This window comes from Miniopterus natalensis, chromosome 14 (genome assembly GCF_054644295.1).
Source record: "Miniopterus natalensis isolate mMinNat1 chromosome 14, mMinNat1.hap1, whole genome shotgun sequence".
In the NCBI taxonomy this organism is placed as follows: domain Eukaryota; kingdom Metazoa; phylum Chordata; class Mammalia; order Chiroptera; family Miniopteridae; genus Miniopterus; species Miniopterus natalensis.
Genome location: NC_142094.1, coordinates 21,098,077 through 21,123,369, shown reverse-complemented (window position 1 = coordinate 21,123,369; position 25,293 = coordinate 21,098,077). Strand labels below are relative to the sequence as shown.

General features: G+C 50.1%; 1 long non-coding RNA gene and 1 other non-coding gene across 2 annotated transcripts; one reads left to right on the top strand and one right to left on the bottom strand.

Annotated features, from left to right (window-relative positions):
- Positions 1-10,359: 10,359 nt before the first annotated feature.
- Positions 10,360-10,463, top strand: LOC148091513 (small nucleolar RNA U13). The gene has a single exon (XR_015715676.1). It is a non-coding gene; the product is annotated as a small nucleolar RNA U13 (small nucleolar RNA).
- Positions 10,464-15,238: 4,775 nt separating this feature from the next.
- Positions 15,239-24,290, bottom strand: LOC107545851 (uncharacterized). The gene is made up of 3 exons (XR_001604071.2): positions 24,051-24,290; positions 21,026-21,120; positions 15,239-15,380 (listed from the first exon to the last, which is right to left on the bottom strand). It is a non-coding gene; the product is annotated as an uncharacterized LOC107545851 (long non-coding RNA).
- Between the last annotated feature and the right edge of the window lie 1,003 nt (positions 24,291-25,293).

Sequence of the window (25,293 nt, the reverse complement as noted above, 5' to 3'; positions counted from 1 at the left end):
ACAGAACTGAGCCAGCAAAGCCCCTGCTCTCTCTACCAGCAGAGGCGCACCAAGGAGTGGGAGATAAGGCACCTTCCTCTCAGTATTTTGCAATTGCTGCGGTGGTGGGAAAGACACCACCCTTTGTAAGGGCACTTCCCTTACAGAGCAAGAAGGCATGTCCTGCCAGATCCCTCAGGAAGCTTGGAGGAAAGGTTTGGTACTGTCCTAGAGAAGAAATAGAATAACACCTAACCACACGTGATGTCTGGAAAGCATGGTCAGGTACTTTATCTTTAAGCTATGCAGGAAAGAAGGCAGCAACTAGAGAAGGAAAACAGAGGCCCAGAGAGGTCAAGTGACTTTCCCCAAGTCACACAGCCAGTCCCAGAGCCAGTTATGATTTAAATCAACAGTACCCTGCTCAGTCCACGAAAGCATGGGAGGGAAGAAAGTGGAAACAACTGAGTCTGTTTTCAGGGAGAAGATTCAGAAAAAGAACTGGCCTTACTAGAAATGAATGGAAAATTTACCTTTTGAGGGCAGCTCCTGCATGGCAGGTGGTAGTGGAGACGGGCTCCACCCTTCCAGGGAGTAATTTGTCAGGGAGTGCCAAGGACCTAAAAGTGGGCCTTCCCTTTAGCCCAGTAATTCAATCACTACTGGGAATGGATCCTAAGGCCAAGGACAAGAAAGCATTGCTGACAAAGATGCTTATCAGGGCATTAGTCATAATGTAGAAGGTTGGAGAGGTTCCAAATGTCTGACAATAAGAAATAATTAAGAAAATCAAGACGGCGGCAGACCATTACACAGTCGATAACAGTGCTGCTTGGGAAGGCTTTTCACAGGGGACAATGCTCACAATGAAACGTAAGGTGGAGAAAGAGACAATGTGAAATTATTTATGCCAGGGGACCCCGGCTACATAAACAGGCCTGGGGGGAAAACCGGAAGCCAGGAGCCAAAGCGGCAGGTGCTGCAGGGGCCTTCACGGGACAGAACACGGGGATGTGGTTCTTTACCCTGCTTTTCTGAATTTCCCATAATAAATATACACTACTTGTAATTTTTTCTTTGAAAAAAAAAGGAAAATATTTTAAAGTGTTTTCCCATTATAAAATTAATACATTCTGATATAGTAAAAAGAATTTTTAGCAATATAGATATGTGTGAAAGTAAAAAGTGATTAAAGATAGAGAACAAACTGATGGTTGCCAGGTGGCAGGGAGATGGGAGGATGGGTGGAAAAGGTGAAGGGATTAAGCACAAATTGGTAGTTACGGAATAGTCCGGGGGATGTGAAGTATGACACAGGGAATACAGTCAGTGATGTTGTAACAACCACGCACCATATCAGGCGGGTGCTAGGCTTATCGAGGTGATCACTTCATGAGCTCTGTAAATGTCCAATCACTATGTGGCACACCTGAAACCAGTATAACATTCTATGGCAACTGTAATCAAAAATACAATTTTAAAACCTTTGAAAAGAAAGTAAAAAGTGAAAGAACCTCTATAATCTCACTGCCCAGAGATAATCAGTGTTAATGGTTAATATCCTCGCCCGGCCAGGCGTGGCTCAGCGGCTGAGCATTGCCCTAGGATCCAGGAGATCGGGGTTCGATTCCCGCGCAGGGCATGAGGCCCAGGTTCTGGGCTCGATCCCCAGTTGGGGGCGTGCAGGAGGCAGCCGATCAATGACAACTCTCTCATCATTGATGTTTCTGTCTCTCTCTCCCTTCCTCTCTCTGAAATCAATAAAGATATATTTTTTTAAAATAGTTAATATCCTCTTCGTCATAAGCACACATACATCTACAAGCATACACATATACACACATATACATATTAACAGACACACGCATACACATGTGTACACACATGCACATGTGTACATATACACACCTATATACACACATATATATACATGCAAGTGCACATGAATACATATACACATAAACACATTTGTTTACTTTTATGCAAAAATGGGACCCTATCCAGTTGGGGAGAGCTCAACACAAGAAAGTTGGCACCTGTCAGTCATGCAGAAGGATGGGTCAACGCAGGGACAACGGTCCCTCCTACCCTCACCCTGAAGCCACATGACTCAGTTTCTCCCTGTGTGTCTCTGGAACCCCACGAGCCACTGTCCCTCCGCCGGAGTCACATAACTCAGGTTCATTGGAAAAGAAAAGAAATGCACATGAGCAAAACAGAAGAGGAGGAGGGAGAATGAGAGAAGAGGGGAGGAGAGGAAAGGGGGAGAGGAGCAGAGATGCATTCATAATCCAAAGAAAACCTCTGTTCATACTATGGCATCTTATGTTTTTCCTGTGAATATGCAATAAAGGCCTACAAGAGTGGACTCAGGAAAAAATGGGACCATACCCAGACACTGTTTTAAAACTTGCTTTTTTCATGGAGCAAAAAGCACCCATTTCTCCATATCAATGCACTTATATCAGCCCCGTCCTTTTTTATGGCTGCTTAACATTCCACTGTGGGATGCCAGATGATTTATTTTTGTAACAGATTCTTCATTTCTGGATCTTTATGTTGTTTCCAATTATTTTAATCACAACAAATGGCTGTAATGGACACATTGTACATATATCTTGGCACATGCACTTTTCCTAGAAGTGGATTTGCTGAGGCAAACAAAACACATTTTTTTAATGCTTTTGACCTGTATTATCAAATTCCTTCTAGAAGATTATATAAGTACCTATTTAAAAGGACTACCCCATTTCCCCATATTTTTGTGGCATTAAGCATTTAATTTTTGTTGGTTTAATTTGTGTCTCTAAATCTTGGTGAGAATCCTTTACACATTTGCCCATCTATTGGATTTTTTCTTTTGTGAATTGCCTATTCTTATATGTCTTTTGATTTGTATTTATTTATCAGAAGTGTATGGCCTTAATAATTGGAAAACAGTATAAATCTTAACTTTAAAAAAAGAAAACATATCTATCTGTATCCCATGATCTTCATATTTGAAGGCAGAGAACCTTGCAAAAAGGTGTACACTCCAAGGGTGGCGTGAGGGGCAGAGCCCGGGAGTGGGCAGCAAGAGTCCCCCCGTTCTTGCAGCTTTGCTCCTCGCCTACTACGGGCGCTGGTGGGGGCACCCACTTAGGGCCCGGGGGCCCCCTGTCCTCCCTTAAGGGAGGTGGCTTTCAAAATATTAAAGTGGGTCTCCTCTCCCCTGCACCCCACGATCACACAGTGCTTCTCAATCCTGGCTGTGCTTTAGAAAAATCTGAGGAACTTTTTTTTTTAAATCCTTACACGAGGATATTTTTTCCATTGCTTTTGAGAGTGGAAGGAGGACAGAGAGAAACATCCATGTGAGAGGGACACATCCACTGGTTGCCTCCTGCATGCACCCCGACTGGGATCAGGCCTGCCCTCGGCTGGAATCAAACCCAGGACCCTTCAATCTGAGGGCCAACATCTAACTGTTCTGGCCACCATGGCCAGAAGAATATACCTAAGGAACCAACAGTAAAGGTAGAACAAGATCCCTACTGTACAGGACAAGGCCCGACAAGCCAGCCCAATAATCACGGCCCCCCTGAGTTCCCACAGAAAGAACAAACCAGTCACACTCCGGCCAAGCATAACCCCATTACTCCTTGTAAGACGTTGTGTTTAAATCGTTCCTTTTGTGTTGCTAAAGGACCCTCCTTGTTTCCTGTACCAAAAGCTGACAGCCCGACAAATTCTTGGAAACCCCTTTACTGCAGCGCCTTTGTGGTTCCTGAGCATAAAGTGAGAGAAGAACTGAGGGTCGGGGCTGCAGTTCGGCTCTTACGTGGGTGAGACGCCGCAACTGTACCGCTGGCCAGCTAACGAAGCTCCAAAATTCAAACACAAACTCTGCTGGTCACCTGTCGCGGGTCCCCTAGAACACTAACCACTGAGCCAAACTGGCCAGGATGAAAGCTGAGGAACTTTTGAAAAGTATACAGGTTCCTAGTGCCCACTGTAAAGGTCCCGATTCAATGTTTTAAAAAGCTGCCAGGTGACCCTTATGTGCAGCCAGGGTTGAGAACCCACATCAAAGCAGATCTGCTCTCCCTAAACCGAGGCAGAGCCACAGACTTCGCTCAGTCCCCTCCCCAACAGCCCCTAAGGCCGCTCCTGAGACCACAGGGGCTCCAAGAAGCTGTGGAGAGCCTTTGAGGCGGCAACTTCACGGCTGCAGAATGGAATACTACGCTGCCCTAAAAACAACGAGGTAGCCTGCATGTGCCCACGGGGAAAATTCCCCACCGTGCATTTTTAAGCGAGAAAGACAAGTTAAGGAACAGCATGTACCACGTGTGCTCCTTGTGTTTTAAAAAGCCTGCATACACAAAACTATGCGCGTTCGTGCATGCCTGTAAAAATCCCGGCGCCCATCAAACCTGCAGAACCCTCATCAGAATTTCACGCATTTATTTGTTTCCCCAGCTATTTGTCAACCTCCCTCCACTCACTAGACAGGGAGCCCTCGGGAAGCGGGGACCCATCTGCTCATTAATAGGGTTCTAGAGCCCAGGACACCCCCTAGCGCAGGGTGGGCCCGCAGTTAATATGCGCTCAGAGAAAGACGGGAGAGAGAAAGACAAACTGGAAGGGAGGGAGGGGGGGAGGGGACAATGAGAGTTGGAATGTAACTTTTACAACTTTAATTTGTTGACTATTTTTAAAAATACTTTTATTGTAAAATAGAGCACAGAGACAGGCTACTGATAGCTAATCACTACAAGGTGCCGCGCCTAAGCCAAGAAGAGAGCCCTGCGCGGCCCCGCGCCGCGCCGCCCCGCGCCCGCAGCCCTCCCTCCCCCTGACGCACCGGCGCGGTGCTCGCCCCTCCCACTGCATCTGCGGGGCGCGGGGCCGCGCGGGGGGCGCGGGGCCGCGCGGGGGGCGCGGGGCCGCGCGGGGGGCGCGGGGCCGCGCGGGGGGCGCGGGGCCGCGCGGGGGGCGCGGGGCCGCGCGGGGGGCGCGGGGCCGCCTCTCCCGCCCTCGGGCCCAGCTCCCTCCGCCCACACGGCCTCGCCCCGCCGCTTGCGCCAGACCCCGCGGCCCCCGCGGCCCCCGTGGCCGGATCCGGTCCGTTTCGAAAGGCAATTTTGCGCAACCCGGGCGGAGGGTCCTCGAAGCCGCCTGGGAGAAGCGAAAGAGGATCCGAAACCCCGCGCTGCGATTTCAGGTTCCGGGGCGACGGGGCCGTCGCAGCTGCGGGAGCTCGGGAAGCACCCCGGGCGCGGAGAGCCTGGAGCCGGGACCCCACCCCGGCCCCTCCTCGCCCCCCGCGGGCCCGCACCAGCCTGCTGATTCCCGAGGCGGGTCCCCCTCACCGCGTCTCCTTCCCCAGCTCTAAAGCTCAGCCCTGAAACGGGTGCAGAAGCGGAGGGCTGTGGTGCCCACGATGTGAACGGCGGGGAGGAGGCCTGCCCCGCGCTCTGGCCGCATTGGAAGGAACAGCTTTGCCTGCGAGCCCCAGCTCCCCCTCTGCCCCGTGCGCCCCCCGCCCCTCCAGTCCTGACCCGCGGATCCCCCAGCGCAGTGCGGCTGGGCTGGGCCTGGAGGACCCAGGGGGAGTCCAAACCAGCCCTGCCGCCCTTGAGTCTGTCCCCTAAAGGATGTGCCTGACCTGCGTTATGTTTGGTTTTAAAAAATAGTTTCAATTAGTTGCCAATATTTAAAATAAATTACGCATAGCCCGGCTGGCGTGGCTCAGCGGTTGCACATGGACCTGTGATCCAGGAGACCTCGGTTCCATTCAGGGTCAGGGCACATGCGGGGTTGTGGGCTGGATCCCCAGTGGGCCACGTGCAGGAGGCAGCCGATCAATGACTCATCATTGGTGTCTCCATCTCCCTCTCCCATCCTCTCTCTGAAATCAATAAAGATACATTTTTTGAAAAAAGAAATGACACATAGGATTTTGGCTGATTTCCTGCGGGGGTCATAGTCACTCAGCTGAGCCCTTAGGTGTGTCCACACTCAGCCCCCCTCCCCCCAGGAGTCCCTGTTGGCCTTTGAACCTGAGATTTCAACTTGAAGCTAAAGACAGCGCAGCAGTGGAGCTGGGGGAGCACAGTAGGGGAAGGATTTTGGAGTCCAGAACCCTGAGATTCTACAGACAAGGACTTTTACAAAGCCAAGGGCTGGCCTTGCCCAGAAAACGGCACCCTGGGCTCTGGTCTCCGTTTCTCCCTCAGTACAGTGGTCAAGCAGGCTTTCTTGGGGATCCCTGTGGACCCAGCACTTCGGATGTTTCAGGGCCTGTGCACTTCACGTGTGATGGCTCCTTGTTTTTTGTGTGTTTGTGTGTGATTTTAATCCTTGCCCAGGATATTTTTTCCATTGCTTTTTCAGAGGGAGTGGGAAGGGGAGAGAGAGAAACATCGATGTGAGAGAGACACATCGCTTGGTTGCCTCCCCTTCACGCACCAATCGGGCTGGGGATGGAGCCTGCAACCAAGGAACATGCCCTTGGCCAGAATCGAACCCCGTACCCTTCAGTCCATGGGCCGACGCTCTAACCACTGAGCCGAACCAGCCAGGCCGATGGTTCCTTGTTTTGTCCTCGAATGGAGGGTGCATTCCTCAGATGGGTGGTTGGGACCCGTTGTCCTAGAGTCCTTGGGGCCTTGCCCTGCGTCCCGCCCCCCTCCCTTCAGCCCTCTTCTCTCCTCCTGACGCTGTCCCTACCTCTGCAACCCATTCCTCCCTCCACCAGTGCTCCTCCTCTTGCCCTGGCACCCCCAGCCCCTGAACCCCCACCTCCCATGCCCAGGGACCCCACTTCCTTCAGGGGAAGCTTTTCACGGCTCCCCTTTCTTCACACTGGCAGGGTGCCAGGCGTGGGAAGGCTGCTCCAGTCCCTCCCTGGGGGGAGGGTCTGTGTTCCACCATCCAAGCCTCCCACAGCCCCTTGAACCAGTACGACCTTGTTCTCTGAGCTGCCCCTGCCACTTCCCACAGCTCATCTCCCCAAAGAAACTTCCCCCCAGCTCCATCGGGATTACTCACAGCCTACTCCCTTCATTGGCCTCATCCAACAGTCCCCAAATATTACTAACCACAGTCATAGGCCTGTGGGGACTCGCTGTCCTGCCCTCCATGAACCCACAGCTCTGTTGGAATGTAAAATGGTGCAGCCACAATGGAAACAAGTCTGGCAGTTTCTCAAATTGTTAAATACAGAGTTAAGCAGCTTCACTCCTAAGTAATATATATACCCAAGAGAAATGAAGGCATACATCCAACATAAAAATCTGTACACAAATGTTCACAGCAGCATTATTCATAATAGCCAAAAGTAGAAACAGCCCAAATGTCCATCAACTCATGGGTGCATAAATAATACGTGGCATATCCATACGATGGGTATGATTTTGCCATAAAAAGGAATGAAGTACCGATACATGTGGCAACATGGATGAACCTTGAAGCACTGTGCTTCTGTCTTTAGAAAGAAGCCAATCACTAACGACCATTTATTGTATGACTCCTTTACATGGAATGTCCAGAACTAACAAATCTATAAAGACAAATATCAGATTAGTGGTTGCCCAGGGTTGGAGGGTGGGAAATGGTGGGTGGTGAATGGGGTGGGAGTTTCTTTTTGGGGTGGTAAAAGTGTTCTAAAATTGGATTGTGGTGATGGTTGCATAACTCAATAAATATACTCAAAAAAGTATTGAATGGTACGCTTTGAACGCATGAAGTGTACAGGATATGAGTTATAGCTCAATAAAGCTGTTTTTAAAAAATCTACAATACTTTTTAAAAAGCTGAGGTTGGATGTGGGGAAGTATTGCATTGGGTGGGATAGCGTTGAGAACCCTGCCCTCTGGTGGTCAGTTATAGCATTAGCATCAGGGAAACGAGGAAACTGGCACTTGCTATCCTGAGACAGACCGCAAGAGGGCAGAAGAACACAGCATTTGCCATGCTAACTCTGGGGAAGGCGCCCTGCTCCTACACACTCAGCCAGGTGCCCAGGGACTGCGGCAGGGAGCAAGGAAGGGCCAGGCTGGGGCTGGACTAACCTTATAGTTTCCCACAGTAATGATGCCCTAAGTACCCGTATTAGCAGGCAAAACTGTCTTTTCTGGTTTCTATATAAGTCCCACAGCTGGCCTAGGGAGGGGTACCCCAGCCCCCTAAACCTGGAAGAGCTGAGGAAGATGCAGAATTTGGCAGCAATGACCCAGAAGGTTACTGATTGCCAACTCTGGCCATTAATTTGCTTGGCTTTTGGAAAACTTGATGTATATAAAATGTTTAGTCCCTAGTAGGTGCTTAATAAAACCATTCACTCATTCATTTAATTGAGAAAAGATATCTGAGCACTTACAAAGTGCCAGGTACTGTGCTAGTCACTGAGGACACAGTGGTGAGCAGGAGGAGCCCAGGCCCTCCACGTGGGGCTTCTAATTTAGAGGGAAAGACAAACCTAGAACAAAACTTCACACACGCACGCACACAAAGCCAGTGTTTTTTTAGGGCTATGAAGGAGGGTGGGGGACTCGAAGGGCATGTGAGAGAGGGGTCCTGTTTACCTTGGGAATCAGGAAAAAAACATAGGAAGGTGCAGGAGCTTGTCCGGGATAGCGGGAGAAGAGTTTCAGGCAGCAGGCCCGGCCAGTGCAACAGCCTGGAGGTGGCAGGAGGCTCAGTGCTCACCAGGAACTGAAGGAGACCAGTTTGGTAGGAATATTATTCAATAAAGAAGAATGAAGCACTCACACATGCCACATGTGATGAACCTCAAAAAATTGTGCTGAGTGAAAGAAGACAGCACAAAAAGTCACATGCTGTATAAAAATGTCCAGGACAGGCAAAACCTTAGAGACAGAAAACAGATTAGCAGTTGTCAGGAGCTGGGGAGGGAGACCTTATATAAGTCAGAATCGAGTCCCCTTTGGGTCCTCCACATCCTTGAATACCTCCTAGTCCTGTTATTGCTTCTTATCTGACGTATGACGTCACTTTGTCCCCATGGACATGCTCCTGTTAATGTGTCTCTTAAGGACTGGTGTATGGCACTGAACCCAGCCCTCCTGGTGTGGCTTGAGATGAGCACCAGAGGGCATCTGCCACCTCCTTTGTTCTGCACACCATGCTCCTATTAATGCTACCACTCACCCATCTGCAAGCCACATCACACTGCTGACTGACCAGAGTTGACACCAATTCAAACCCTTAACCTTTTTATTCTCATGTTCTCAATCAAACCAAATCACCCCTGTCCTGTGGCTCTGTGCTAATTTTGTGGCAGTTTTGGACCAAATACATTCATCTGGCTGGGCCTGGGCCAGTGCAAGTGAGGAGAAGACGGTCTGGTTCTGGACTGGATCTCACCCTCAACCCTAGTATCTTGGGCAAATCATTGACCCTCTCTCTGGGATAGCCAAATAGCCACCAAGCCAGAGGATCTGGGATAGAATCTGCCTCAGCAGCTCACTTGCTATGTGATTTTGGGCAAATGACTTTAATCTTTCTGAGCCTCAGTTTCCCCATCTGTAAAATAGATTATAATAGTGCTCACCCCACTAGTATCAAGACTGAATGAAATACTGTGTATAAGTCCAGCACACATGCCTATAAGGACCTGGATTCTCGTTCCATCCCTGGCTGTGATTTTGAATGAACTTGGGTAAGTTGAGTCACCCCTCAGAGATAGGTGACGGCTAAGGATCATGCATTCATTCAACAAACACTTCTTGGGGGCCCACTGTCGCCCAGGCCTGAGCAGGTGTGTCAAGAGCAGGACTTGGGCCCTGTCCTCAGGTTTCCAGTTGCACAGTGAATCTGGACATGGGCATGAACAGGTGGTCACACCACCACCACCTGAGGGACCTGGGAAGGCTCAGAAACCAACTCCTGAGGACCCAGCTCCAACCCCTTGGCTGCCAGCCCTGTCTCCAGACCACGACCTGCTTGCTGTAGCTGCTGAGTCTGGGCAGGTGGACGGGAGTGGCCGGCCAGCCTGGGGAGGGAGGACACTGCACAGAGACCCTCCACTCTTGGCAATCCCTGGAAGTGGCTCTGGGGACAAATCTGCCTAATATCTTTGAGATTTTGTCATTTGCTCTTTTTTCTTGAATGTGACCACAGGGAGGAACCATGTGGTGGTTGCAGTTTGGCTGGCTTCCCCTCCACCCTCCCTTCCTCCCTCTCTCTTCCTTCCTGCCTCCCACTTGCAGATCTCCTTACACATTTCTTCCCAAGCAGCAACCTGTGAATGAGCTTGGGTCAGGCAGGTGACAAACCAACGCTCATTGTCAGAAACAAAAACAGAAGGGAAGGAATGTCACCCTAGTCCTGCTCCTCAGAGAACACAGGATATTTTCGAAAATATCCTTCTAGATCCTTTTATAGCTCATAAGCATGATGACTGGGTGTTCGCGCCCCTGTGTGGGGTGTGCCTTCCTCAGACCTCGTTATAGCATCGGCACATTATCCGGCTGACTAAAAAGAAAGAAAGAAAAAGAGAAAATATCCTTCTAGTTTTGTTTCTTTCTGCGCATCTCATATTTAAAATTGATACATATTTTTATGCACTGGGGTCATATTGTATATACTGTTCTTTAATATCATCTTTTTGCAAGCAATGCGATTCCCATTTAAAGATAGGGAAACTGAGGCAGAGAGCGTCCAGTGACTGTAAAGAAGAGTCGGGGACCCAGAACCCCTATTCCTGTCTAGGACTTTTGTCCCTAAGGACCACATGGGCCACCCTGAATGGGGGCCTTGGAGCTATCCTGGGGCCCACTTGTAGCCCAGAGGGCAGAGGCCTGACTGCGTCTTGGGCGGGCTCCCAAGCCACTCTCCAGAGTATGCAGGACCAGAGTAACCCAGATCCAACCCCGTCGGGTGCACCTCCTGGGCCCACACACTCCCCTCACCCTCTCAGAGCTGCTCTTGGACACAAAGTGTCCCAAATACTTTCCTTAATGCTTAAAAACAGGGGGGAAAAGAGCCTCAGTTTCCCCATCTGTAATATATAGGTTACAGTAGTGCTCACCCCCCTAGTGTCAGGACTACTGGGTATATTCCATTTCTTAAGTCAGTAGTTATTGGTTACCTTACCCTTTTCTTTTTATTTTTCTTTTTATTTAAAATGTTTTTATTTATTTTAGAGAGAGAGGAAGGGAGAGGGAGAGAGAGATAAAAATATTGATGAGAGAGAAACATCAACATCGATTGGCTGCCTTCTGCACGGCCCCTGCTAGGGATCGAGCCCGCAACCCGGGCACTTGCCCTGACTGGGAATCGAACCGGTGACCTCTTGGTTCACGGTCGATGCTCAACCACTGAGCCACACTGGCCTGGGCTACTTTACCCTTTTAAATCACAGCATAGAATTCCATTATATATGTGCTATTTTCAGATTTTCTGTATTACAATATTGCAACAGACATTTGCATCTAGAACTATCTATTTGCATTGCCCCCTAGCTGATGTCCTCAGGCGTGCTTTATCTCCGTATGATTCATTTTTGAAAGTAGGACGGCTGATTCTGCTGAGCGGGTATGTGGATGTGCAGCTTTAGTACTGCCGTCAAACGGCTTTCCTAAGAGGTTCTGCCAGTTTCCAGCGGCACTCAGAGAATGGGGTGCCCGTCCTCACATGCTCCCTGCAACAGGCATGATCAGGCTCCAGAAGGTCTGCTCCCCTTTCTCCTCCCAACGCCTGAGGCTGGTGGGAATGGGGGGAAGCTGTGAGGTTGGCTGGGTAACACCCTGTCCAGGGCGCCCATGTCCTGATCCCCAGGCCCGGTGGGTGTGCCCTCCCGGGCAGCGGGCTTTGCAGAGCTGATTAAGATGACAGACCTGGAGATGGGAGACACCACCCTGCGTTGTCTGGGGAGGGGACCCACCTCATCGTATGAGTTCTTAAAAGCGAGAAAGCTGTGGTCAGAGGAAGACATGATTTTGGAGGGAGGGTTGGAGACAGTGTGAAGTTGCTGGCTTTGAGGTGGGACAAAGAGGCCGTGAGCCATGGACGTGTGTGGCTCCTAGAAGCTGGAAGTGGCTTCTCCCCGGGGCCTCCCGAAGAGAATGCATCTCCATCAAGGCCTTGATTTCAGCCCAGGGAGACCCTTGTCGGACATCTGGCTTAAAGAACTGTAGGATGATACATTTGCATTGTTTTAAGCCACCAAGTTGGTGATAATTTGTATGGCAGCACTAGGAATGAATGCAGCGGGCAAGCACAGAGCTCCGAGACCCTCTCCCTGGGGAGACCCTTTCGACGCTCTTGTCTCCTCACCGCACCCAGAACATACAGGGTTCCCTCCTGCTTCTGTGCGATTCACCCACCAAAAGGCCCTGCTCCCCCTTGAACTGAGCACCTCCCTCTCCACCTGCTCTGCTCACACTCCTTCACTCCAAGCCTTCTGGAGCCCAGACACACAGCAGAGGTCCTTCCCCCTTTCACGCAGTTCACTTGGGCTCACCTGGATCAGCTGGATGGATGGAGGAGACACGTGTGCGACCATCTCTGCTCTGTGACATCCGGACCCAGCTGGGGAGCGCAGACCTGGGGAACCAGCAGCCCTGAGTATGCCGTGGGCTTCACTGGCCTCGAAGGGCAAGGCTGGATCGTTCCTCTGCCTCAAGAGCTTTCACTTGATTAGGGCAACAAGGTACCCCTTGCTTGCTGGGTCCCTAGGCAGGGCAGCCTGGAAGGGTGGGGAAGCCAGTGCCTCTGAAGCAACCCTCAGCCTAGTTGGGGAGGGGCCAGTGGCTGCCGGCTCCAGCTCCCGCTGTGACGGACCATCCTGGGGTGGCTTCTGCAGGGGACAAGCCCCTGCTGCCCACAGCAGTGACCTCAGCAATGCACCTGTTATCAGCTTTCCCTGCTTTCCCATTGCTCTCCTCTCCATCCCAATAAACTCCTGCACCTGGGCCCCTGCCCCAGGCTCTGCTTTCAGAGGAGCCCAAACACGGGAATGGCTGTGAGTAAAGACCCAGGGTGACATACCGAAGGAAGGCAAAGGAAAGGCACTGTGACACAACAAACAAAGCTGCCATGACAAACAAGGTTGGGGGACTAGTGCAGATTAAAGGAGACCAGAGAGACATGACTGGGTAATTTAAAAAACAACAGGAACTTTTTTGCTCACAGTTCCAGAGGCTGGAAAGGCCAAAGCCAAGGCACAGGACACAGCTCCAACCAACTGAGCCACGCTGGCCAGGGGCACTCTTTTTTTTTTTTTAATATCTCTTTATTGATTTCAGAGAGAGGAAGGGAGAGGGAGAGAGAGAGAAACATCAATGATGAGAGTCATTGATCAGCTGCCTCCTGCACGCCCCTGACTGGGGATCGAGCCCACAACCCGGGCATGTGCCCTGACCGGGAATCGAACCTCAATCTCCTGGATCATAAGGTCGATGCTCAACCGCTGAGCCACGCCGGCTGGGCTCACTCTTAACTTTTGGGTGATCACCTTCCCAGATACCTGCCCGTGTGATTCGTATACCCATGTGCACCTGATTCAGTGTCCGGCGAGAGCCTGACTCCTGGTTCATAGATGCTGTCCTCTCACTGTGTCCTCACATGACAGAAGGGGCAAAAGAGCTCTCTGGGGTCTCTTTTAGAAGGACACTAAGCCCATTCATGAGGGCTCCACCCTCATGACCTAATCCCCTCCCAAATGCCCTACCTCTAAATACCATTAGGCTGGGAATTCGGTTTCAACATACAAATTTTGGGGGACTCAGAAATTCAGTCTATAGCACCCACTCATCACACATTTGAGTCCCCTTCTCCTTGACTCTCTAGCCTATAGAACCTTAGAAAACTAAAATGTCACCTTCTTTCATCCCTTGCATCTAGCAGTGGCCACATGACACAGTTCTGCCAAGAAGGTATAAGCAGACACCTGCTGCGAAGTCCTAGGAGCGTCTCCTCCCCTCCTGGAACTTCTACTTTCCCCCTTAATTGAAATTCGGACTTAATTGGAATTTATAGAACACGACGCTCGCCAACTATGAAGGACATAGTCTCTCCAAACACTCAAGGAATGCTGATCCAGATAAACCGCACGTTAGGCCACAAAACAAGTCTCAATAAATTTAAAAGCCTTGAAACAACACAATGCAATGGCATTACATCAGTTATATTAGAAATCAGTAACATTATGATATCCATAAAATTCCCAAAGATTTAAAAATTAAGCAACACTTCTAAATATTCAGGAGTCAAGGAAGAAATCCCAAGGGAAATTAGAAAATATTTCTAGGTGAATAATGAGAGCACAATGGATTAAGATAGATGGGAGATAGGTGGGGATGCTATTAATGTTCTTGGTAAAAAAAAGTTTTCAGATGTTGTCTTTTTCTGTTCTAGGATTTCCCCTGGCCTCCTCAGAGTGTGACCCCCACACATTCAGTTCAGGAATCTGAGAATCTGAGGGGCGTTCAGGCAGATTTTGGGGCCCCCTTCTCTGGTTCTGACCTTGCTGAGATTTCCTCCCTCAATATCTGGCTGCTGAACCAGCCCTGAATTCCAACCTCTGACTCCTCAGGCGCATGGTCTCTGCTTGAGTTTGTCTGGAACACAGCAAGGCCTGGGAATAGCCCTCTGGGGGAAGCTGGAGAACTGAGCGTGAACCCACCCCATGAAGACCTTTCCCTCAAGAGTCATCTCCCCTCCATCTTCTAGTGCCTTCAAATAGTTGTTTTTTATGTTTCATCCAGACATAACTGTCATTGGCAGATGTGTTCATCGATAACAATGACTCTGCCGTTCCTGGGAGCCTGAAGTCATTCTTAACCTTTGGATGATCACCATCCCAGACACCTGCCCATGTGATGCATGTACCCATGTGCACCCAATTTCACATAAACATACAGTCCACGCTGTTTTATATCATACCTTTTCCCTCAACATGAATGTCTTTCTGCGTTATTGTTTATAGATCTATACTGTCCTTTTAAGAGCTACGTAGTTTTCCCCAGATACATATAATTTATTTTCCTCACCCCAGTTCAGTACACAAACAATACTGTATACAATCCTTGTGCAGACATCTCATGCATGTCACCAATTCTCTACTAGGACAGATTCCTAGCAATGGAATTGTTGGGTCCAAGACATGCCTCCATGCCCCTCCTCTGTTTTATATTTTGCATCTTCTGAGCCTCTCTACGGTAAACAAAAGCAAAAGTAAAAGTCTCCACCACCTCTGGCCCCAGCCACCCAGTTCCCCTTCCTGGAGGCAACTACTGTTATAGGTTTCTAGGGAACTAGAAACCTATAGGTTTCTGCTGGGGCAATCATGCTTCTGTGTAGAAACAGGAATTCCTTGCCAATTTGTCACACAAGTGGCAGCCTACTATGCACACTGTTCTGCCCTTCCAGCACATTTCACAAGCCAGGACCTTTAAGAAAAAGAAAACAAAATAACACACTATGAGCTCCATAAATGGACCTCAATATACTGTATTGTCCCAAGAACTTTTTTAAAAAATCAGCCCCCAAAGATGGAACGAAAGTGAAATAACTAGCATTAGAATTTTAAATTCTCTTTCTTGCTGAAATTGTCTTGGACAAGCGGTTCTCAGCCAGCTGGGCTGTAGTGACCAGCAGCTGCTGCCGGACTGGGGTGCAGAGGCCACCTGGGCAGGGCCAGGCCTCTGGCTGACTCGGGGCAGAGGGGTGGCCTCCTGGCAGCCTGTTCGTCAGCAGAGCTACATGCAGAAGGGAATGTGGCCCCCTCGAGGCCACGTCGGTAGCCACCCCAGGTCTCCAGGGCAAGCTGCCTCTCCTTACCTCCCGACTTCAGCCATGGTTATTTTTACCCATTCTAATCACCAGTTGGCCCGGCGGCCCTGTAATTTGGGAGCCTGGCCGCCGCTGTACTATAATTCCCGGTAGACAGTCAGACCTCGGGATGGCCCCTTCGGCTTGCATTTTGGTGATGCTTTGTGGCCGGGAGTCTCTTCTGCAAATTAGGGTCAGAATGTGGTGCAATGAAGTCAAAACTGGCTCAGGGGAGGAAGTGGGGTGTTTGGATTTCCTGTGACCGCCTCACCTCCACCATCAGGTTGGGATCGGCCATCTGGGAAATGTGCGTGTGCCGTCCCTTCTCAGAGGAGAGGGGTCGGTGCTGAGCGTGAGGCTGGAGGAGCAGCAGGCTGGGTGGCTCAGGTGCGGGGCCGCCTTTGGTAAATGCACCCCCTTTTCTCCCGGCCTGGTGCAGGGCAGCCTGCAGACGCGCTGACTTTCTTGGCCATCAGTGACAGGTTGCCTCAAGGAAGGCTCGAGGGGCCCTCTGTGTGCTGCCACATAATTCACTAGAACTCAGCTTCCATCTTGCCATTTCTCTAGGTCCACAGAATTACCCAGCTCCTCGGGGACAGGGAGCCAGCATGTTACTGAGAACTTAACAGAGTGCCTGACATGGGAAAGGTGTTTGGTTTGGGCATTTTGGGGGCAGGTTTTCATTTATTTAGTGAGTGTGAATATACCAGTTTACACTGGAACCTTAACAAAAGGAAAGAAAAAGAAGCCTGCATGCCCAGCCAGCGTGGCTCAGTGGTTGAGCATCGAACTATGATCCAGGAGACCGAGTTTCTGTTCCCAGTCAGGGCACATGCCTGGGTTTCAGGCTTGATCCCAGTGGGGGGGGGGGGGGGGGCGGGGCAGGAGGCACACAATCAATGACTCTCTCATCATTGATGTTTCTACCTCTCTCTCTTCCTCTCCCTTACTCTCTCTGAAATCAATAAAAACATTTTTTTTTTAAAAAAGAAGCCTTTATAACAAAATAAAAGCAGAAACTAAATGAACTCACTTGCTACACTGTCCTTCCTGGACACACTTCACTCGTAGTGAGTCCTCAGCTAGAAACTAGGTCATTTTTCAGGCGTAATTTACTCAGGATCTTTAAGGTTTTTGTGGTGTTATCTGATCCTCACAGCATCCTTGGGAAGTGGGCATGCTTCACTCCGGGTCACAGATGAGGAAACTGAGGCTTAAATCTGGGCCAGTGCTCCTTCTGCGAGCACATTACCTAAAGCAGGGTGGGGAACATCTGGCTCTGCCAAGGCCTCACCAAAGAGAAGCCGTTCCAGCCATCACCTTAGGAGTGAGTTAATTAAAAGTTTGACCAAATATAGCAGTCTAATTTTTAAGTTGTTAGTTTTGTATGGCCCGTGAATGATGTTGTAAATATCCAAATGGCCCTTGGCAAAAAAAAGTTTCCCCACCCCTGGGTAATCTCCCACATGAATCCCTCCCTGTCCCTTGCTCTAGATTGTCCCTTCGCAGCACTAGCTCTAGCTGAGAGCCTCCCTGGCACAGCATACCCCCCTCCAGGGCATTCCACTACTGGTTGATTGTCTGTGGGCCGCGTCTCTCACTGCACTAAAGCCCCTTGAGAACGGGAATTGGTCGGCTGTGATCACAGCACCTAGAGCAGGATGGCCCACTGGGGGCACTCAACAAGTGTTGTTGAATAAATTCAGGGGTAAAGCCTAGATTCAGACCCAGGTCTGCCCGATTCCAAAGCGATGCGGTCAGTGGAGGCCCACCACCTGGGGCACAGAGCAGGCTGAGAAGGGCAGAGAATGGGTGGGGTGGCAAAGGGGGCAAACGAAATCACCACAAAACTCATGCTAAGCCTCTTTCCCCTGCAAGGCCTTTGTGACAACCCCGAGCACAGAGGGCTGCTCCCTTTTCATCTCTCTCACCTCACGACAGTAGGGTTAAGTGCCACCTCACTGTCCCGGGCGCTATGCCTCAGAGTCATCTCACAGATGAGGAAACAGGCTCAGAAAGTTCGCACAGCCCTCAGGTGACACACCGGGCTTCTGGGCCGTCCTGCCTCACCCTGCTTATTGTGCTCTGGAACACTCACCGCCCGTCTGTCTCACCACCTGTGTGCCAGGGCCCTGGGGACAGTGCATCAGTTTTACCTCTGTTTCCCCAGCACCAAGCTCAGGCTGGGCATGTGACGGGAGCCTGGCAAATATTGGTTGAATGAATGAAAGAATGGATAACTGCCAATTGCAAGGCCATTTTTCAACAGAGGATTATTATTTCTTCTCTCTCCTTTTTTCCCTACCCTTGACTTCTCCCTAATAATTAAGCCTATCCTGGTGGCTCTGTTTCCCCCACATCCTGAAAGGCTTTGGAATCCCGAGGCCCACTAAGGGTGGAAGTTCAGGGCCCCCCCCCCCCCCCCAGGAGGCAGCTTAGTATGAGGCCTAAGAATGTGCTCTTCCCAGACTACATGGGTGGGGACTTCTGTGAGTGTCAGTCTTCTCACCTGTAAAATGGGGATAATGGCAGTGGCGGTGATATTAATGATGATCCTGTATCAGACACCCCTTAGGCACCACATCAGAGGCTCTTGGACTCTGCTATTACTCATTCTAACCGCTGTGGTGGCAGCTAGCTCTGCATGGACTATGACCAGCTTCTCGGACAGCAGCTGGCCTCATGTCCATACTGCGTGCCTCTGGCCTCCTGTCCCGGGCTTCTTTGAGACCATCAAAGCATGGGATGCTGCAGGGCCCTGCTTGATGTCTACTCCTGCATAACCAAGAAGGTGGGGCTATTAAGGCCCCTTGGGGTAGACATTGGCCAATGTGAAACAAAGTCTGATAGATAAATTCTTCTCCTTTGCCCCCCTGGCCCAACAATCCCCAGGTGCATTTTATTTATCTCGATTCCGTATCGCCAGGGGATAGAGCATTCATTCAACTGCACCCAGTGGCAGCCAGTTGGATCACATGCTCTCTTTGTTTGCCCTAGTGTGCCTCTCTGCTCTGATCAGTTGGGTTTCCACTCTCAAAGTCCCAGTCTGGGACTTTTTCGTGAAAGGGAACTTCAGTATATTAGCTTCAAGAGTTTATAGGGGAAGCAAAAGTGAGTTTATAGGGCCCAGATGGCTCCAGCACCATCAGACCTCGTCGTACAGTGGTCTTTGGCACTCACATGCAAATAGGATTCTGCAGAATTATTTTCCAGTTTCAGCTGCTATTGTGTTGGCCTGCCATAGTTTTGAGTACTAGCTGGTGAGCTGGGGTGTGACCTGTTCTCAGAACCATCAGAAACTCTTCCTTCAGCTTCCTTCCACAGATACTGATGTCACATGAGTCTAGTAACTGCCTGTGGTTTGTCCCCACCCCACCTGTATTTTGGGCTTGTGGGTTTAACTTGTTACCCAGTTTTGCTGTAGATGTTGTCTGTGGACCTTCTGATATTTTTAATCCTGGTTGTTTTGGGGGTGTTGTATTAGTCTGTTAGGGCTGTCATAACAAAATACCACTGAATGGTGGCTTAAAACAGAAATTTATTTTCTCACAGTTCTGGAGGCTGGAAGTCCAAGATCAAGGCGCTATCAGGGTTGGTTTCTGGTGAGACCTTTGTTTTTTTTCACTTTAGTTTTCAATTACAGTTTACATTCGATATTATTTTGTATTAGTTTCAGCATAGTGGTTTAAAAAACATGCTTTATAACGTGGTCCCCCAGTATTTCAAGTATCCACCTGGCACCATACATAGTTACTACAATATTATTGACTATATTCCCTAAGCTGTGCTTACATCCGTGACTATTTTGTAACTACCAATTTGTGCTTCTCAATCCCTTCACCTTTTTCACCCAGCCCCCAACCCACCTCCCCCCTGGTGAGATCTTTCTTCCTGGCTTGTAGACAGCCACCTTCTCACCACATCCTCACCTGGCGCGCGCGCGCACACACACACACACACAGACCCCGTATCTCTTCCTCTTCCTCTTCTTCTAAAGACACCTGTCTTGTCTGATTAGCACCCCGCCCTTGTGACCTCATTTAATGTAAATTACACTCTTAAGGCCTTACCTCCAAATACAGTCACTTTGGGGGTTACGGCTTCAACATATGCATTTGGGAGGATGGGAAGAGGCAGAAGCTACATTGTGCCATCTTCCTGGAATGAGGGGCTTTGGCTGCGGTTCACACAGGCCCGTCACCCGGAGCAGGGAGCAATGGAAACGGGTGGGGAGAGCTCTGGGTGAGAGACGGATGTTTAGCACATGACTGCAGGCCCTCGGCGGTTGGGCTCCTGCCTACTTCCCCCTCTCACCACCTCCTGACACCTGTTGCCTTCCCCGTCAGGCTCTGGGGACAGCAGACGGTTTCTTGATTCCCCTGAACACACCATGCTGCTTCTGTCTCCTCGCCTTTTCTCACACAGTCGTGACTGCCTGTAAAGCCCTCCCTCGCTTCCCTACCCTCTTCTCTCTGTTTCAACGCAGAGTGCCTGTTCATTCTATCCTTTCGCATTCATCTCAGCCACCTCCTTCTCTAGAAAGTCTAGGTGGCCACAGGGACCACCTCGGTGCTCCTGTAGTGAGCACGCATACGCATGCACACTCCATGCCCCACCTATGCCTCCTCATTGCACTTACTTCACTGTATTGTAATTGTGTCATTATGAGCCTCCCCCCATCCCCCCCCCCAGTAGACCAGGAGCTCCCCGAGGGCAAGGCATGCGCTTTGTGCCCTCTGGCAGATTGGATCCCTGCTCTCAATTCTTCATTGCCCTTGTCACAGAATTCATTATTTCTGCCATCATCAGGGCACAGGTACACTTAGCGTAGGCTTCTCTGCCTTAATGACTTCAGGTTTGGGCATGGGATTCGCTTTGGCCAGTGACGTCAGCAGAGGCTCTGAATGTGCTGGGTGGTTTGACTTGTCTCTCGTACCCCCTTGAGAAGGATGTGTCCTGGGTAGCCACTAGTCCAAACAGAATGTGGGGCTGTGAAGAATAGACCCGAACCCAACCCAGAGGCTGGATGCAAGCCCAGCCAACCTGTGGCTGAAACAGAATCCCTGCTGACCCACCGACCTATGAATTTGGAAAACAAACACTGGTTGTTGTAGGCTGCTGAGATTTGGAGGATGTTTGTTTTGTAGCATTATTGCAGCAATAGCTGACTATGACATCATTTATCTTTGTGTTCCCAGGCCCAGCACAGTCCTGGGCCAAAAAATGTTTGTTAAAGAAACAAATAAATTCTTTGATTCCGTACCTTTGCGGTATGAATCTGCTCAAGTCACCGCACCTCCTGAGACTTCGGCTGCCTCCTCTTTCCGAAGGAGTAATAATGGTTCCTTTGCAGGGTTGCTGTGAGGACAAAGTAAAACAAGGTGGGCAAAGCTCCTAGCACTTTGTGCTAAGTAAGTGGCATTTTTCTTCCTCCCCCTCTACCCCTTGACATCTTTAAGTGAGCTCTTAGGTTAAAATGATCAGGGGGCAGAGGAAGCTGAGATGGAGCGGGGCAGTGGGGAGAGGGAGGCGCTTACTCTGCACTCTTCAGTCCCTGGGCCCTTTAACTCCAGCTGAGGGAATCTCTTTATGATCTTTCTCTTCCCCTCCTCCTTTGCCCTCAGGATTCTTCCCTGAGTCACTGCCAAGTAGGTCCTCCTGGACCAGAGAAGCAGATTTGCCCCAAATCCCAAGAATTGCTCAGCAATTCCCTGGTCTAGCAGGCAGCTGGGGCTGCCTTGAAACAGGGAGCTCACACTTCTTCTCTCTCGGAAGCTATGTATGAAGTTGGTTTCCTCTGAAACTACCATGCTGTGGGGAAGCCCAAGCTAGCTACAAGGGGAGACAGGAGATATGTGAGGAGCACGAAGGTGCCAGATGTGGGAGTGAATCCCTCTTGGACTTTCCAGCCCAGCTTAACTGCCAGCTGAACGCAGCGGAGTGGCCTCAGCTGATGCCATAAGGAGCAGAGGAGCCCTCAAGGTCAACCCAGTCTGTCCACAAAATTATAAGAAGTGATACATTTTTGTTGTTTTAAGTCATTAAGTTTTGTAGTGGTTTGTTACACAACAAGTAAATGAAACTCCCTTTCCCTATAATATATATGTCATATATAATATGTATAATAAATGCTATTATTATTTCTGAACCATTTGAAAGGAAGTGGCAGAAATCATGACCCTACACAGCTTAGTGTGGACCCGTAATAAACCAAACATCACCTTACAAAACAGTACAGTTATCAAATTCAGGAAATTTAACATTGACACAATATTACTATTCATTTGGTCCCTGTTGATATTTTGTCAATCATCTAAATAATGTCTTTCATAGTAATCTTTTATTTTTCATTTCCAGGATCCCGGTCAGGATTATTCACTGCATGTAGTGGTTGCATTAGTTAGATGTGGCTGCATAACAAGTCACCCCAAAACTTAGTGGTTTAAAACAGCAACCTTTATCATCTCACAGTTTCTGTGGGTCAGGAATCCAGATGTGGCTGAGCTGGGCTCTTTGATTCAGGGTCCCCCAAGGCTGCACTTGAGATGTCAGCCAGGGCAACAGCGATCTCAAGGTGCAACTAGGACAGAATCTGCATCCAGGCTCACTTGGTGATTGTTGGCAGGATTCAGGTCATTGCAGACTGTTGGCCTGAAACCCTCAGTTTTTTGCTGGCTGTTGGCCGGAGTTCTCCCTCCCTCAGTTCCTTGAAACACGGGCTCTTCCATAGGGAAGCTCATAATTTGAAAACTTGCTTCATCCCATCAAGAGAGTTGAGAAGAACCAGAGAAACTGCTAGCAAGTCAGAAGTCACAGTCTTTTGTAACCCATTAGTCTTGTGTAATCCAGAAGAGGCATCCCATCACCTTTGCTATATTCTATTCATTTAACAGCAGGTCAAATTTAATCAAGTATTATTAAAAAAAAAAGAAGAAGAAGCAGGTCAGTGGGTCCAGGCACCCTAAAGGGGAGGAGATTGTACAGGATGTGAACACCAGGAAAGGGGGTGTCATTGGGGACCATCTTAGAATCTGTCTACCACAGCACTCCCTTCTCTAGTTTCTTCTCATCTAAAATGGTTTTTTAAGCCTTTGTCTTTCACGTGGGTGACATTTTAGATATTCCAGGCCAATTGTTTTGTAAAGGTCCCCTAGTTTGGGCTTGTCTGATGTTTCCTCAAGATTAGATCCAGGCGATGCATTTTTGGCCAGGAATACTTCACACTCAGCCTCGTGTTCTCCTCAGCTCATCACATCAGGAGGCACGTAATACCCATGTGTCCTCTCCTTGGTGACTTTACCTTGGATTGCTTGGTTAAAATGGTGCTTGGCTTCCACATTCTTCACCACACTGCAATTCTGCCTCCGGCCTGGAAAGTTTTTTCAATTTTTCAAGCAGGGTGAAAACAAAACAAAAGAAAACTCAGACCAATTCTCTTGGCAGAGCAACTTTGGGAAGAAGTTGGACCTCGAAACTATTTTAGGATGAAAATTCCCCATGTCTTGGATCATACCTCTCTTTTGCACCAAGATACTCTCACTGGAGGCGCAGGTTCTGGCTGTCATGCCAGTGTGAGGTGGGGAGAACCAAGGCCTGGCCACGCTCCCGCTTCTTTCTATTACTCGTCCCTTCACCTAGGAAGCCTCGTCCCACCTCTGCCTTCTTTTTCCTTTCCACCTGCAGAACTCGGTTCATCTTTTAAGCTCCATCCTGGGGTCTTCAGCTCCAGGAATAAGGCTTCAGCATCACACAATTCTGGGGCCAATGGTCACATCACATTCCATGTGTCTGGTGCCCCCTGGAGTTGGGCAAGCCTGTGGTCTTGTTCTAGAGAAACCGCCCAGCCCCAGCCCCCAGCCACACCTCACATAGCACATTGATCACTAGTATTTATTTAGACATAGGTTTGTCTTCTCTTGACAGAAGATGGGACTAAGGCTTGTTTACATATATGGGCCCTAGTATTCAATATGTGCTCAGCAAGCACTGGATGAACACAGGAATTTCTCAGGGACCACTAGTGCGCCCCCTCCCCACCCCTACCTCAGTAGCACAGAGTCCCAGTCTCTATAATCTGGTGGTGACACAGTTCTGGCCTTTGTAACCCCCAAAGTGTGTCACAAAGTTCTGGTCATAAAATCCAAGACTCCCTATGTTCCACAGGAAGGCCTCCCTTATAAGGCCAGCAGGTGCAGTTAAATGTAGTTTCGTGACAGATTTGTGAGGCTGAAATGGAGACCTTCCCTTCTGAGAAGATGGAGGCAGGAGAAACCTATGTGTCAAGATACCTGCTCTGAAAACCAGTTGGAAAGCATGCAGGCTGACTCCAGGGCAGAGGCTGGCCCCCTTTGCTACGGCCTGAGTGTCGCCAGGAGATGTGGAGAGAGGGGTCCTGGGAGCTTATCCAGGAGGTGAGCAGATGTCTGAATTCTCACCAAGTCTCTTGGTCCCCTATGGCAAATCACAGAACTCTTAATAATAGAATTGAAGTACACAGTCAGGTTTTTCTGCTAAAGGAGGTGCCAAGGTCTTACCTCAGTCTGGAGCACTTGGCCTATGTGCCCTCCAGCCCACAGCCTGGTGGGTGCTTGGGCTGGGCTGGATCCAGATCATGAACAGGGACCTCTGACTTTGCCCACATGTGAGGACCTGCTCCTGGGAAGGCTGGCGTCATGCTCAATTCTATTTGGGATTCTCATCAACAACCGTTGAGAATGACAGAGGGAGGCCAAGTACAGACGTTGAGGTTTTTGCTTTTTTGGATTTTCCTATTTCTCCTTTACAGGAAATGACTTATTGTGCCTAAAGCCTATTAAATGCCAGGACCACTGGTCTTAGAGAGGCCTGAATTATTAGCTCATGCCCTAAATGCTGGTAAGACTCAGGAGAAAAGCCTCAGCAGCCGGAATCCAAACCTGGGAGGCGCAGGCATCGCCAGGATTCAGACAAATAAGAGGCAGGCTCGGGGTGTGTTCCAATCCCAAGCCCTCTACCTTGTACCCCAGAGCGGGCGCTGCGCAGCTGGGCACTGGCCGTGGGAAGCACCTGGGTCTTCAGCCCTCCAGCAGCCCCTGGCCCGAGGCGCCAGCTGCCAGGGAGGGTCTGAGGATAGCAGGAAGCTGCTCCATCTGGCCCGCGAGGACCCTACTTCCTTCTCACTTTCCGGGTGGCAGAGAGGGGGTGTTATGGTCTTTGGAAGCTGGGGGGGGGGGCATCCTTTGACCCTCCCGCGCCCCCCTCTCCTCCCAGGGCAGAGAGAGTGGAAAACCCGCGCAGAGGGGTGTCTCCGAGGAGCGAAGCCACGAAGACCTCCCCACCGCCTCCCCCCACCGACCCACCCGGGGCCCAGGAGCTCCTCCCAGCCTCTCGGGGAGGGGGTGGGGATCCGAGCGGCCCCAAGCGAGTCCCCCGGGAGGGGCGGGCCGAGGGGCAGCGCCCGGAACAAAGGCCCATAGAGGGGTCCCGGCGAGCGAGATTCCCCGGGGGCGGGGGCCCCCTCCCCGCTCAGCTCCTCCCTCTCCTGCCCTTCTC